The sequence below is a fragment of the Hordeum vulgare genome, chromosome 3H (genome assembly GCF_904849725.1).
Source record: "Hordeum vulgare subsp. vulgare chromosome 3H, MorexV3_pseudomolecules_assembly, whole genome shotgun sequence".
Taxonomy (NCBI): domain Eukaryota; kingdom Viridiplantae; phylum Streptophyta; class Magnoliopsida; order Poales; family Poaceae; genus Hordeum; species Hordeum vulgare.
The window spans coordinates 271,062,961-271,079,214 of record NC_058520.1 but is presented as its reverse complement, the minus strand read 5'-3'; the positions used below and the strand labels follow the sequence as shown (position 1 = coordinate 271,079,214).

At 48.4% G+C, this 16,254-nt stretch overlaps 1 long non-coding RNA gene across 2 annotated transcripts in view; it reads left to right on the top strand.

Annotated features, from left to right (window-relative positions):
* The first annotated feature begins 958 nt into the window (after positions 1 to 958).
* Positions 959 to 16,254, top strand: part of LOC123439867 — a 41,567-nt gene continuing 26,271 nt past the window's right edge. Inside the window, exons 1-2 of one of the 2 annotated variants that reach the window (XR_006630201.1) lie at positions 959 to 1,341; positions 13,661 to 13,744. This is a non-coding gene — a long non-coding RNA (uncharacterized LOC123439867). The remainder of the gene's footprint in view (positions 1,342 to 13,660; positions 13,745 to 16,254) is intronic. The other variant, XR_006630200.1, reaches the window with a different exon arrangement.

Genomic DNA, 16,254 nt, shown 5'->3' with positions numbered 1-16,254 from the left:
AGGCGATGCTCATCCAAGCCAACTATTCCCAATTATGTCGCCTCTCTTGTCTTCTCTCTCGCACAGTGCAGATCCCCCACCCCACTCTCTCGTCTTCACACATCTCCTCTGCAGACCTTCCTCAGGTTCTCCATGGTGCCTAAGAGGAAATCGACTGCTCACGCCCCAGCCTCGGTGAAGAAGGCAAAGAAGGTGGCCGACCCCGACGGGGAAGCAATGAAGGAAGCTCTTGTCGACGCCCGATGATCCTGCGTCGTCTTCTACCTGTGTGTCGTGAGAAAGAACGACCTCATCTCGAGGCACGCCCTTGTGTGGGGGAAAGAGACCTTGACGCATCGTGCGCATGAGGTGTTTCCTCGCGTCACCCACCCCGACGCAGGGAAGTACCCCATTCTTGATGGCATATGTCACAACCCTAGTTTAACCTTGCTTGATAATACATTCATGCATGCATCTTTATTTTTAAATTAAAATGAAATGAGGAATGATCAAGTCTCGGAATTTATTTCTTTGCCAAATAAGCAATATAAAAATTGCTTCAAAAGGATCCAAGAAAATGTTACTGGTATTCTAATAAAATATTGGCATGAGGTAAAAATGTCAATCAATATTTTGGAATCATAGAAACATTTTATTTTGGGAATTTGTTTAATCCGACAATTATTTTCATTGGATTTATATTAAGTATGTATAAAACATATGTCCAGAGACAGTGGGAATTATTGTATGGCTTTGGATAAGTCCATCTTACGACATATATTTTTCTCAGGGTTTTATGAAATGGTTTTATGTTATTATAAACCGAAACAAATTGCAGAAAATAAAAAAGAGAACAAAAATAAAAAAGAAAGGCAGAAAGCCGACCTGGCTTACCTAGCCCACGAGGTAGCCGGCCCAGCCCACGAGGGGCGAGGAGGTCATCTCCCACATCCGGCCAGTAAGCAGATGCGGTGTTGACCGCGCGTGCACCGACCTCCACCTCCTGCTTGCCACGGAGCTGCCTCCTCCTCGCGCCCACATATGCCATGGAGACACCGTGGAGCCCTCTTTGTTCTTCCCCCATGCTCATTCCCTCCCATGGATCTCTCTCTGCTCTCCCTCTCCACTAGCAACCGAGAGCGCGCCGTCGTGGACCACCGCGGCCATCGTCGTTGCGCCGCCTCCTCGAGATGCCCAAAGCCTGGGCCACCTCGAGATGCTCCTCCACGCCGAATAAAGCGGACTGCAGAGCCCCGGAGACGACGAGAGCGAGCTCGTTCTCCACCTCAGGCCGTCGGACGCCGTCATCGAATTCGCTCGCCATAGAGCGCATCCAACCTCTCCGTCACCTCCATTGCAACGGTGAGCTTCCGGCCAATCCCCCTTGCTTCCATCCGTCGCTTGACCCCTAGTGCTACCCCCACTGTTGCCGAATCTGCCCCACTACCACGGGCTCGCTGCCGACGAGCTCTGGCACCCCAGCGACCAGTATGCCCCCCCGGGATGCGGGCGAGCCTAGGCTACGCCATCGTGCCCTCGACACGTCCAACCGAAGCCGCAGGGCCATTCCGGCGTGCCTCCCCGGCTGTGTGATATGGCCCGGTTTAATTAGCGCTAAGCAACACCGTGACTCTGGTGACCCCACCAACTAATTAACCCAAGGTTAATTATTGAATAGGTTAATTTAAACATGTTTAATGCTGGGTCAGTGACATATGGGTCCCGCATATCAGGTTTGACCTAGACCGGGTTTGTTGACCTGCTAACGGCAGCATGATGTAGTGTTGACGGAATTAATGATTTTATGAAATAGAAACAATTCAGGAAAATCCATAAAATCCCTAGAATTTTGAAAATTCATAGAAAACAATTTATAACTCCAAATGGAATAAATTATATATGAAAAATTATCAGAAAAAATCCAAAGAATCTCATGGTATCATTTTCATGCATGTTTGAACAACCCAAGTTTGCTGGTTATGACATTTAAATTAAATGGCAATTGAAATGCCTTAGGTGGAGTTTGAAATTGATCTATATTGGTCAAATAACTTTCAATAAATTTGTGGTCACTTGCAATAGACAAAACCAGCAACATGTTAACATGCCATGCTCATGCATCATTGTGAAGCATTTCTGTGCTTAAATTGTTTCTATTTGACTTTGTCGATAGACTTGCTAGATGTAGTTATCGACGACATCGAAGAACAGTCGTGTTCTTCTATACAATCCACTTTCTCGCTCTTGCTCTCAATTTAATGCATTAGGACAAGACGATTCAAATATTACTTGTGTTACGGTAGATGAACCCATTCCTTTGCATGACCTCACATTGTCACAGTAAATAGCTAAACCAAGCAACCTAGCACACCTGGTAGATGCTTGGACCATGTTGTGCCATTATCCTGTTATGCTTGCTATGATTAGAGTTGAATTGATCTGACCATCTAGAGTCTTTTCGGAATATGTAACGAATTTGATGGACTTTCACATGGAATGGTGTTCTTTGCCTTAAATACAAAGCTTTAGTGCCGACCTGCCGCCTTCCGGTCAGACTCTTCAGGTCGTGTGTAGCATGATAGTACTGACACGGGAGTCAGGGGAGCGATCAGCCGGCGTACGCGCTTCCTCGCCAGGCGACAAGAAGCGCTAGAGAAGAATCCCATGGGGAAGGACGCCCCTAGGGGCGCCCATGTGTCTAGGCTGGACGCTGCGTGCTTGGAGATGGAGGGTGGGGTCCCCATCAGATTCGCCATAGCCCGAGGCCACACGCCATGCACGTGGGGAGTGAGGGTGGGGGCCCTAGAAGACAGTACGAGTCCGCAGGCCCCGCACCACTAGCCTGCGCATAGGAGGTGGGAGCTTGAAGTCAGACACGCGGAGGCCAACCCATGACCCTCTCACATAATAACAAGTGGGTTGTATGCACCCGAGGTTCCCTCGTGCAAAACCCCATGACAAGCAGCGTTGTGGCGGCGGTAGGGGCCCCCTCCCACGTCTTAGTGGAAGTCCTCATGCTCAGTGCTAGGGAAGAATCCCATGACACTGTCACGCAATAACGAGTGGGTTGTATACGACAAGGGGTCTCTTATGCATAACCCCACGACCAGCCGCTTCATGGCTATGGTGGGGCCCCTATCCCATGTCTTAGTGGCACTCCTCATGCTCCGCGCTAGGAAAGAAGATAAAGGAAACACCTCGGGGTCCGCATTTATTTTTTAGGTTTGCCCGTGCTAGGCATGGTGCCCGCTTTTATTTGTCCCTACTTTTGACTTATGAGCAAGCTCACCGGGCTGGCCAGCGTTGAGTGCGACAGTCACGCCTATCCTTTTTGGGTTCGCAAATAAGTTAGCTTTGTATTTTCTTGCGAAGGTCACGGATTTTCTGGTTTTTATGGAGCTCCCTTGGTTTTTTTCTCTTACCACGCCCATATGCAAGCGGGGATGCCCAAATGCATGCAGGCAAGTATGCGTCGTCAAGGCTTGGTGTTTTTCTCTTTGTAGAACTTCCCACGAGGGGCCCCGCGAGGCGGGTCGCGCGAGCAGCCGCCGTACGTGCGAGTCCCTGAGGGTCGCGCTTCAGGAGCCCTCGCTCTCGCGCTCAGTGGATGTGCCCTAGTGCCACGACGCGTTAAACCAGCCGCGAGAGCAGACGACGCAAAGGAAGGGTGAACCGGGTTCCTAAAGCGCCCCCCCCCCCCCCCCGCGGCAGCCTAGGCGGGGCCCTCACAAGGGTACCAGCCTCGTGAGACTCGCATGAACAACCGCGGTCGAGGGAGCGCGAAGCTGGGCAGCACTCGGGGTCTGCCGGTCCACGCCCCGGGTGCACGCCACGAGTGAGGCCTCAGGAGATGGGTGCAACATGCTCTCGTCGCCTGGGATGCACATGACGCGTGGGAAAAAGGGAGAACATTGCAGATGGAACAAAAAACTCCCAAAGCACATCAGACAACTGTTACTCGGAACAAAAAGTAAGTTACAGAATGTCTAACATCCTCACGGGGCCAAGAGTTCTTTGGTGCGGAAGATAAAGGTTGAGGAAGCTCGAGCGGAGGAGGGGCCGTTTTCGTCATTGTCCTTGGGGGCCGCGGCCCTGAGATTGCCGCCCTCCAAGGGAGGCACCGCCCGGGCAAGACGCCCGACAAAGGACTCCACGTGCCTGCGCACCTCGTCCCTGAGAGGGTTCCTGAGCTCCGCGAGCATGGGCTCCATCGCGCGGGAGGGTCGAACGCTGGATAGTGGCAACGCAAGTTGGAGAGGACGCGCGACGGCGCGTTGCCCAGGAGGTCGCGCGCACGAGACTCAACGTAATCCTCCACCTTGGAAGCGCCCGACTACAACACCTCCATCACCATGAGGAGAAAGTCGGTGTGGCCCCCGTTGCCATACGCTCTCGGCAGTGAAGGGTCGTCCCTGTTGAAGCGGTGAAGCGCGGCACCCGCGTTCAGATCCAGCTCCCGGGACCTCTGGGCGCACTGCTCCTCCATGTGGCACGCGTGCGCCACCATGCGCCACGTCGTCCTTGAGCGCTTGTGCATCATCTGTGGCTTCACCGACCTAGGCCAGGAGCGACTTCAGCTCCTCCTTGGCCTCCCCCTCGCTTCCGGAGGCGACCTCCAGGGTGGCTTGTGACCCTTGCAGGTGGGCCCTGAGCACGCTTGCCTCCACTTTGAGTGTGTCGTACTTTAGCTGGAGGAAGGCCTCCCGTCTAGCGAGCTCGCCATGGTACTCGTCCAGGGCAGCCACCCGCTCACAAGCCACCCTCGCGTTTGCGCCAGCCACGGCCTCCTTGCGCCACCACATGGGTGGCCTCACCGGCGAGGACGCGCCTCACCAAGGCCTCAAGGCGGTCGCACTCTGCCTCCTGGTTACGGGTGATTTGGATGGCCTCCCACTCGCGACAGGACACGACCGCCTCCCGTTGGACGATGGCAGTTTCCCTGACAGTCAGGACCACCCCGCGCCCGAGGCTATGAATGACTAGTGTGGCACTCACGACCGTGCGCTCCCGGGGTTTCGCCACCGCCCCGGCTGGGATCGACAGCCCCTCGGGCCCCACTGGCCTAGGCGTCGAAGAAGAAGCTTCACCAAACGGTGGCGCACTAAGCAGCACCCCGGCGCGACACTCCTGGGCCTCTTAGGCACATGCACCTTTAAACTCTCGGCAATCGGGTTCATCAGATCAAGCAAGATATGCAAGGGCAGGTGATAAGGGCGGCGGCAGGTGATAAGGGCGGTGCACTTACTCATCGCTGGCGACCCGACTCCCGCGCGTTGGGACTGACCTTGGGGGCCGAACCTCGCTGCCCCTAAGGGACGACGACGGTCCTTAGAGCCCTGCCCGCGCTCCAGCGCTTGTAGTATCTTTGCTGGATGCCATGAAAAGTGTGAAGGCCGAGTTCGCTCAAGGACAGTGAGGGAGCACAGGAAGAAGGCAAGCGCGGAACGGTGCAGAGGTGGATCCAACCCTAGGGCATGGTTGTGCCAGCCCCAATGCAATTCTCCCCCCCTTGTAATCTTTACTTGTAAGGCAACCTTGTGATGTTAGGTTGAGTGGTATGAGTTTTGGGGACATCATTTCATGTGCGTCATGGCATCATGTTTGCATCTTGTGTGGTTTGTTGCACCTTGGTGCTTGAGTAAAGTGCATGGATGAGAATGGCATGTGCTAGTTATGTGGTGTGGGCATAACAAGGATCTTCTCAAAACACCCTTGTTGCACCATGACTTCAAAACTCCCCCCTTCCAATTATTTTGTGGTAGTTTAAAAACCTTCTGTTTTGACCCAATAAAATGTTCATATTTTCCTAAAATCCTTTTGATAATTGTGGAGGCAACCCCTCTGGTTTTAGCCTTATTTTCCCTGTTTATTTTATTTTAAAACAAAGTCTTATTCAAATAAAAGGCATTTAAAAGTTTACTCTCCAAAAATGCCCAAATTATTTTCATAAACTGGAGCATGTTTTTTAGGAGCCAAAAGTATTTTTATTTTTGTTTTACTCCTTTTCTTTTAACCTCTGGCTTTTAATCAAAACCTGTGTTGTTTTTATTTGCAAAGAGTTTGTAGGGAGAGAGAGAGAGAGAGAGAGAGGGAGAACCAGGCCCAGCTTCAATGGTTTCGGCCCTGCCAGCCAGAGCGTGTCCTTCTCTTCCACCTCGCGTGCGACAGCTGTACGACTTCATGGGCGCCACTGGATCAACCTCCTCCTCCATCAGACGGCCATCACGGCTCCCCCTCCGGCCTATTTGGCCATGGCCCGCCTCTAGGGTTCCACCTCCACCGATTTTCCTCCTCCCCTTACTCCTAGCGCCGTCGGGATGAGCCACCACACATCGTCGTCGCCATGAACAACTCCTGGTGAGCTCGACAGCAGGAGGAGATCGACGCCCATTCCCCGTCTGGACCAGGAGCTTGCGTAGTGTCGTGGGGTTCCATTCCCGCGGCAACCGGATGTCAAGGTCGACGGCACGACGCCGACGACGAGCAGCTCTTCTTCCTCTCCGGCGATCTCCTCGTGCAACGGTTCATCGATTGCAGCGGCACGTCGCTCCTCCTCGTCGCGTGTGCCCTCCTCTTCTACACCCTAGGTGAGCACAGTCTGTTCCTCTCCGCTCCCCTCTCCGGTAGTAGCCATCATATTTGCGCCGTGTACGTAGCCGTACCGGAGTTGCACCGACAGGTAGCAGGAGCAGAAGCAGCAGGGTTGTGCGTAGTAACAGCAACAGTATGTAGTAGAGGAGCAGCAACAGTCGTAGTGCAGCAGCAGCAGTAGCTCGGTAGGCAGCAGCAGCGGCTGCAGATCGTAGAGCGGTAGCACGTCGCCGTTGCTCCTCTCCTTTCAGATAGAGGACACCCTGGGTTATTCCACCTCGGCTGGAGCCCTCCTCTGTCAGTATCCCCTTCATAGCTCGACTGGTACCATGCAAACCCAACAACATGAGGTCGTGGGTTCGATCCCTGCCCCCCAAACCCTTTTGATTTTATCGCGTGGTAGTGTGGAGAGCAGAGAAGTTTCATCTTGCTTGCTGCTCTGATTAGGGTAGATGCACGTTGATAGCGCAGTGGCAACCGAACCATCTCTCGCATAGCTGGTGGTGGTTTCGAGTCCCCCCTTGCGCGCCTCTTTTATGTTGCTGGGACTTTTTTATTTTGCTGGGATTTTCCCTCCTGTTAGGGAGGCAGAGCCTCTTTTATTTTGCTGGGATTTTCCCTCCTGTTAGGGAGGCAGAGCTAGATTATCGATTCAGATCGCGGTGGATTTTGATCTATGTGTCAAACTATGACACCTCCGCTTTCAACACACGTGCAACCCGGTGACATCTCCAACACCTTGAACCAACAAGGAGGAAGGAGAGGTTGAGGGAGAGAGCTCCGGCAGCACTACGGCATGGTGGCGCTGGAGCTACGTGGTTCTGTGGCAGAGCTTAGCTAAGCTATGCCGCCTCTTTTATTTTGCTGGGATTTTCCCTCCTGTTAGGGAGGCAGAGCCTCTTTTATTTTGCTGGGATTTTCCCTCCTGTTACAGAGGCAGAGCTAGATTATCGATTCAGATCGCGGTGGATTCCGATCTATGTGTCAAACTACGACACCTCTGCTTTCAACACACGTGCAACCCGGTGACGTCTCCAACACCTTGAACCAACAAGGAGGAAGGAGAGGTTGAGGGAGAGAGCTCCGGCAGCACTACGGAATGGTGGCGCTGGAGCTACGTGGTTCTCTTGCAGAGCTTAGCTAAGCTATGCCGCCTCTTTTATTTTGCTGGGATTTTCCCTCCTGTTAGGGAGGCAGAGCCTCTTTTATTTTGCTGGGATTTTCCCTCCTGTTAGGGAGGCAGAGCTAGATTATCGATTCAGATCGCGGTGGATTCCAATCTATGTGTCAAACTACGACACCTCCGCTTTCAACACACGTGCAACCCGGTGACGTCTCCAACACCTTGAACCAACAAGGAGGAAGGAGAGGTTGAGGGAGAGAGCTCCGACAGCACTACGGCATGGTGGCGCTAGAGCTACGTGGTTCTGTGGCAGAGCTTAGCTAAGCTATGCGGAGGACGAGGATAGAGAGAGGAAGGGCTGCGCCGAGAGAGAGTTTTCTTGTCTCAAATCAGCCAAAAACTTCACTATATATAGGGGGAGAGGGAGGAGGTGCCCACCCTTAGGGTTCCCACTCTCAAGGGGTGCGGCAGCCCCATCTAGGGCAGGGGCGGTGGCCAGGGTAAGGGAGAGGAGGGGTGGCACCCTAGATGGGCCTTGGGCCCCGTCCCACGCTAGGATTTGCCCCCCTTCCTGTAGCGACCCGTCTCAAAACGAGTCAAGCCTCTGTGTATCTGTGCCATCCCTGGATCAGTATGCTGGCACACACAGTACATCAAATGTATATATCAAAGTGCAATCACATGGAAATAGCGTAAAACTGATATATACCTTAAATATTTCAGCGGAAATAGTCAAGGGAGTGGAGTCCCAATAAACACCAACGGCAAGTTGAGTGTAGACCGTAACCCTGAATCGTACTCTTACTCGTCGAGGAAAAAATATCTGCAACATAAGACGTTGCAGCCGTGTAGGTCAGCATATTGAATATGCCGGCAAGTCGCATATGAGAGGGGGTAAAATATCATTTATACTATATGCTTATATGACAGGTGGTGTTGTAAGTTTTAGCGTAAAGCAAATTTTCTCCTACAACAAGAGGGGCTAAAAGAAAATTTTTACTACGCTGTTGGTTGTTAATGAGATGGTTCCGCCAACCAGTTCTCATACCCAAGTTATCAATATTACCCTCATCAAGTATTTATAATGGTGTTGAGAATTTCAGATAACTGCAGTTCCTTTGGCTCAAGTTGTCCATGACCGTGGACACGGCTAATCGATTAGGTTTGAGTACTCTGCAGAGTTTTGCACACGTTCCCCACAAGATTTGATCGCCTCCGTGTATGTCCTCGCACTTCTGGGTGTTTGAAGACCGGATGATCAAAACATGGTCTTTCAACGGGTCCCTCTGAATCCCTGTCGGTGCCCATCCAATCCTACCGTTCTTCTACATCTTCTAGCACCACCTGTCCAGAGTCGCCGCGTTGTCCAACCAAGCCAGAGCCCATAATGACTTGTGGTTGTGCAGGTAAGCCTTGGGTCTTGAAAATATCCGTCCGTCTCTTTGAGCCTGGGTGAAGCTTTCCGCAAGATGTCATGGCCGTCTCCAGCATCCCGGGTCATCCACTGGTTTCTCCAGGGAGCCGATCAACCGTCCTTCACCCAGAGTTGCATTGCATCACGAGGTCTTGAAAAGTCTTGACTTAACCGGTCTTGGTTATTAAAGTATCCTCGCATCACTTGTGATAAACTCTCAACCAGAATCCCGTCTACTCCAGCATAGCAATATGAAATTTTTCGTCCCGGGCCTAGTAACGGGGTTGTTGGGTGCCTACCACATGATACTACAATATGTAACCATAATTTCCAAGTACCTAGTCAGCATGCAATTGGGCATAGGATGGTAGAACTACGATGCATAAAACATAGGTGATACATGATCAAATGACTTGCCTAGTGATGTTGACGAAGAAGAATTTCTCGAGAAATAACTTGATAAACTACTCGTCACTCTCTGATGAAATCTATATAACAAACATATCATTCACATAAGCACTCATACTAGCAATTAAAACAAAAGAGAGAGCGAATAGGAATCCGAGGGAAACTTCAAATAAGACTAGGGACTGTTCTACTACATCAAACACTAAATAGTTTTTGTCCAACGGAAAATACTAACAGGGAACTAAGATATAAATTTAACTAAGATAAAATAGAGTATTTGTTCACAAAACTTTTTGAAAGTATTTCCAAACGGGATTTGAAACAGTGGAGAAACCAATTGCAAGTTATTAGGGAACTAGAATTGATTTCATGATAACATATAAAAATAAAAATCAAAACTTGTTGCAAACCTACTGGTAACTAACAGAAACAAAACATAATCTTTCTGAAATATAAAAGAAAATAATTTAAAAACAATTATAGAAAAGGAAATAGCCATAATCCTAAAAGAGGTGAAACAGAAATTGTTTCACAAGAAACAATGAGCTAAAATACTCAAATAATTCTGAATTTTTTACCACTGATAACTAAGATCACTAGTGATCAGTAGAAAAAAGAATTAAATTAAAAGCTATTTTTAAACTCCTGGAATAAGCAAAACAAGGTTTGAACTAAATCTGATCTAATTTAAATTTTAAAATTTCAAACATAGACAAATTATATGTTTTTAGAAAATATAGAACAATTGTGATCTACTGGAAAAAGAATCAACCTCATTGGATCTCCATATCAAAAGTTATGATCAAAACAAGATTGGAACTTTCTCTGTTTTGGAATTAATACAGAAAAGGAAAAAACTATATTCTATCGGATAGGGGTACATGTGGCAGTCTCTGGTTGGTTGCGGGGGTGTTTGCTGCGAGAGTTACTAGAAAATGGCCGATATCTAGTGAAAACGTGTCGGCTCAGTTTAAGTGGATAGAAAACCGGGCTGGTTTTATGTAATAACTCGAAGGGGTACACCACATCTAATCTGCACCGCATGCTTTAGATCTAACGGCTACCAGGGGTGGGGGGTGCTCACCGTGGGAGTTGCTGGTGCTCCTTCTCCGGCGAGGCAGAGAAGGTGGCGGTCGACGGGGAGGGTCCTCCGGCGGTCTCCGGCGGCGGCTGAGGGGTCGGGGGCGTTGCGGGGAAACTCCTCCGTCGACTGGTGGCGGCGGAGGGGCAGTTCGGTGATGCGGCAGGGTGGCGGGGATGGCTCCAGTACCTTTGGCCGGCTCCAACTCCGGCGAGGTGGCGAGGGGTGGTGAGGAGGCGGCGAGGTCTCGGGCTAGGGGTAAAAATGGGTTGCGGGGGCAGGGGGGAAACTCGTGGCGGCGTCGGTTGGGGCGGGGAGGCGCGGTGCTGGTCGGGGCGAAGGGGAGTTGTTCCTCTGGTGCCTGGCTCCGGCGAGGCAGCAGGGGGCTGGGGCGAGGCCTGACGGCGTGGGGAGGAGGGGCCGAGGGGGGGGGGGGGCTCGGGGCTGCGGCTTAAATAGGGAGGGGAGGGGGGCCGCAGAGGAAAGGAAGGAGAGAGATCGGGGCGGATCCCGTCGATGCAGGGGGCTCGCCATGGAAAGGGGAGGCGCGCTGGGAAGGAAGGCTCATGAGGAAGAAAAGGAAAAGGGGAAGAAGAAGGAAGGAAAAAAGGAAAGAAAAAAAGAAAGGAAGAAAAGGGGTGCGCTGTCGAAAGGACCGGCCAGGGATTCTCTCCCAGCGATCTGGGGATCTGGCCCAGGAAAATCTCTCGATTTGTTTTTTTAACAACAAGAAAAGAATAAAAGGAAATAATTTATATGGAGTATTATATACCAAATCGATCAGAAAAATATTTCCTAATTTATTATCATATTTCCAAAACCAAAATAAAAACTTTTTAAAAATGTTTTTTTTTTCAAAAAAAACCCTTATGCTATATTTTCTTTTGGCAAAATATTTTCCCCATAAACTTGGGTCTTCTTGGCTCAAAATATTTCAGAAATGCCTCACATTTTGGAGGGTCATTTTCCTCCGCTCTTTCTTGCGTGCAAGAATTTTTTCGGGGAAGAAAAATATAGAAGCAAAGGCAAATATTTTGAAAGGATTCAAATGCAAACTCCGTTCAAATTCTTTATAGTTGAAGAAGTCATGTCATCTTCTCTCTTTGTTTTTAAAAGATTGAATTTGAATTCATCGGAGATGGGGAAAGTCATTTTATTCCCCCTCATTCAAAAGTTTTTTTTGAAAAGTTTCAAATTTCACTCAAGTTTCAATCACTCAAGCAAGCAAACAAACAATATAATAATTATATTAACATTCCAAAATTTGGGATGTTACACTTCCTCCCTTGATGCACCTTGGGTCTTGGTGGGAGGCACACCAGCCCACTCTAGGCTGGTTCCCTTCCACCTTTTGGCCCATGTTAGCCTTAGGGGTTGATGGCCCCTCCCGGTGGACCCCCGGAACCCTTCCGGTGGTCCCGGTACGTTACCGGTGACGCCCGAAACATTTCTGGTGTACAAAACCTTTCATCCTATATATCAATCTTCACGTCTGGACCATTCCGGAGCTCCTTGTGACATCCGGGATCTCATCCGAGACTCCGAACAACCTTCGGTAACCACGTACACTATTTCCCTATAACCCTAGCGTCATCGAACCTTAAGTGTGTAGACCCTACGGGTTCGGGAGACATGCAGACATGACCGGGACATCTCTCCGGCCAATAACCAACAGCGGGGTCTGGATATCCATGTTGGTTCCCACATGTTCCATGAAGATCTCATCAGATGAACCACGATGTCAAGGATTCAATCAATCTCGTATACAATTTCCTTTGTCTACCGCTATGATACTTGCCCGAGATTCGATCGTAGGTATTCCTATACCTTGTTCAATCTCGTTACCGACAAGTCTCTTTACTCATTCCGTAACACATCATCACGTGACTAACTCCTTAGTCACATTGAGCTCAATATGATGATGGATTACCGAGTGGGCCGAAAGATACCTCTCCGTCACATGGAGTGACAAATCCCGATCTCGATTCGTACAACCCAACACACAATTTCGGAGATACCCATAGTGCACCTTTATAATCACGTAGTTATGTTGTGACATTTGGTACACCCAAGGCACTCCTACGGTATCCGGGAGTTGCACAATCTCATGGTATAAGGAAGTGATACTTGACATTAGAAAAGCTTTAGCAGACGAACAACATGATCTAGTGCTATGCTTAGGATTGGGTCTTTGCCATCACATCATTCCCCAATGATGTGATCCCTTTATCAATGACATCCAATGTCCATGATCAACAAACCATCATCATCCGTTGATCAATGAGCTAGCCAACTAGAGGCTTACTAGGGACACATTGTGATCTATATATTCACGCATGTATTACGGTTTCCGGTTAATACAATTATATCATGAATAATAGACAATTATTATGAACTGGAAATATAATAATAACAACTTTATTATTGCCTCTAGGGCATATTTCCAACATCCTCCCCTGTTAGGGCAGCTAGCCTGCGGTAGCCCAATGGTAGGGTGTTGTGTGTGTGTGTGTGTGGGTGAGGTGGAGGGTTCGATCCCCACCAAGCCCCATTTTTCTTTTCTTTATGTGTTTGTGTGTGTCTAGTGGGTCCAGGGCCCACTTGGCATACTCTAGGGAGCGCTGGTGAGTATGACCAACTGGACCCTCCCTGCTGAGTATGTGTGTTGTTTTCTTTTGTGTGTTTGTGATGAATTTCCAAATCTGGAATATTCCCAGAAAAGGAATATACCCAATTGGGCAGGTTCAAGAACAGCTTATGTTCTGGACAATTGCAGAGTTTGATCGTGTGTAGTATTTATTTTGCTGTTTGTGGTGTTTTTGTGCATGCATATCTAGGAGTATAATATATGGTGTTGGGGTAGAAAAACCTCAGGAATCCAATGGTGGCACTGGATTCCAGATTTCAGCAGTTCTGTAGAAGTTTCACTTTGTGATGAGGTGGCACTTGGTTATCTTTGTAGGATTGATTATGTGCATATTTAGAGGTTGTGCATACATGCATCATTTTGATTGTTGCATAATATCTTGCTGTTGTTTATTGGATGATTATTTCTTTTGGTTAGCTACTAGGTCCGGAAACGAGTTCGAGGAGTCCGGTGAGTTCGCGGAGGAATATGAGGAACAGTTCCACTCTAAAGAAATCACAAGTAAGATGATTGTGACCTTGACACTATTTCTAGCTTTGTTATGCTTAGTTGCTTCGATTCCATCGTTATATCTCAGCTACCTACCACATGATATATAGGCCATCAAACATTGCCATGAAACCTCAAACACCTCCCCTCCTAGCAAATATTGTTTAGCTAAGTTAGGCTTGCTCGACCATTGATATTTGTGTTGCTAGTTGCAGGTGCAAGCTGGTCCATGTGATAACATGGCCAATTTGATATCATCTTATTTAAATGCTATTTTAATTAATGCACCTATATACTTGGTAAATAGTGGAAGGCCTAGCCTTTTATCGGGTGATTCGTTACACATTTGTCGCCTTAATTTCTGCTACCAGTGTTTTATTCCATAACTAAGCGCTCCTAACACGTTCGGGTATGTTATGGGGACCCCCTTGATAAATCGTTTAGTGTTAAGGCTAGTCTCGCAAGACCCAACTTTGGTGTTAATTTGGTAACAACTTAATAAAAAAGCATAGGGAATAGCTACCCCAAGGAACTTAGTCAATCCCCCGGACCGTTGCTCCTCATGAGTGTTGGTCCAACCTAGACCCGTTTGTGGGGCCAACCCGGGAGATGTCTCTCAGGCCACCGTACGTCGTGCTTATCCGACGTGTCCTGAGACTGAGATACGCGGCTCTTATCAGGGTCGTCGACACGTCGGGCGGTGGACTTGTCTTACCTTAGCGATATATCTTGTGCATTGGGATTCCGGTGACACTTTGGGTCTACTCAAAGTTGAGGTTTTCCTCTAAGGAATCCAACGAGATCGCGAGTTTCGTGGTCGAGGATTACTATGCGGCATGTGGTAATTTATGATGGATCAGTTGGAGCACCCATGCAGGGTTAAATATTTCGGGAAGCTGTGCCCGCGGTTATGTGGCAAACATGGATATTTTGTTAACATCCGGTTCTAGACAACTTAAGTAACTTAACTAAAACTTGCCAACTGTGTCCGTAACCGTGACTGTTTCTTTCGGAGTTCCTTCTCTGATCGAGAACACGGTGGGGTTATGAATGACGTAAGTAGGAGTTCAGGATCTATTAGTGATCACTCTTAGATCTCGACCGTCTTGCGTAGACCACCTTAACTTCTTTTCCTGTTCTTCGTAAGCTAGCCACCATATACACTTCGGATGCGGCAAACTCAAACACATACCCCAATCTCACCTATTAACTTAGTTAGACTCGATACCAAGGTGACAAGATTGCTGAGTCCTCGTGGCTTAGAGTTTACTACAACCACCCACACGTACAGGTACCCCAGATGCAGACATTCCCGAGGATACCCAGCTAAGGTGGGAGTTCGACGAGGATAGTTGCGGGTTGTACGTGACGTATCCCGAGGATTAGAGGCACTTGGTCGTGAACGTGGGCCTAGCAAGGCGGGATAGCATCAGATTTTGTCGTTTATGTTGTACGTAGACGGACCCTATTTTCCATTTGAATAATGTATGGTTGTGTGATTGTGTAATTTAGCTTGTGGCGAGTGTAAGCCAAATCTTATTACTCTTCCTTCCATTATGTATTGCGATGTTTATCCTGCTTGCGAAACACTTAGATGCGCCTCTTTCACCTTTTGAGGCCTCGCCCCAAATAAGAAAAGAGTCGCATCTTAGTCGTTACAAGTTGGTAATCAGAGCCTTACGACCATAGGAGCCTTTGATTGATCGAACTTGGCCGAGTCGAGTCTAATTAAAAACTATTTTGAGTCTTAGTTCTATCGGATAGTAGGTTTCTTTTTTCTCCTCTTCTATGCTCTGGTGAGGTTTACGACTTACGAAATTTTAATTCTACTCCTCTTCTCACTCAAAAAAATTAGGATCACGACGATATTTTGTAATCTATATGATACCGATGTGATGGAGTTCTGTCTTAGTGCCTCCTATTGTGTTGATTTTATTCTGGGGAGTTGAGCTCAAGGGGATTCTTGGACACATCGTTATCATTCAGATTTCTTAGTATCTCAGGACGGAGGATGTTCGAAATTGCTTCAATACTAGTAGTGGCGCGATAAGCCCGGCATCCCCAGTATTGGTGCAGAGAGTTCAGTGGTACCTCCACACTTAGTATCGTTGTGATTATGATGGTCTGAGATAGATGAGGTTCCGAGATTCTGGTTATGTGTTGACAGATGTGATACACTGGACGGGTAAGTATAGGAGTTGATTGATAAATTTATCCTTGTATCCGTGAACCAGACCGCATGACCAGAAATTTCGGAAGTTCTTAGGTGGGAATTCCATTAACAACTTAGGAATTCTTACATCAGATGTATTTTGGATATATACATTTGTTTCGAGCAATCCTAGCTCATACTTGGTATTTACAAGTGGCTTTGAATCAGATGTTGTCGGCAGTTATTGTGAGGAAGCATTCTTACTAATTATAGTTCGAGTGCATTTGCTAAGAATTCTTGTTCACATGATTTTGTCCATTGAATCAACTTAATATTTGAATTTTCATCTCTGGTGTAATGTTGTTGTCCG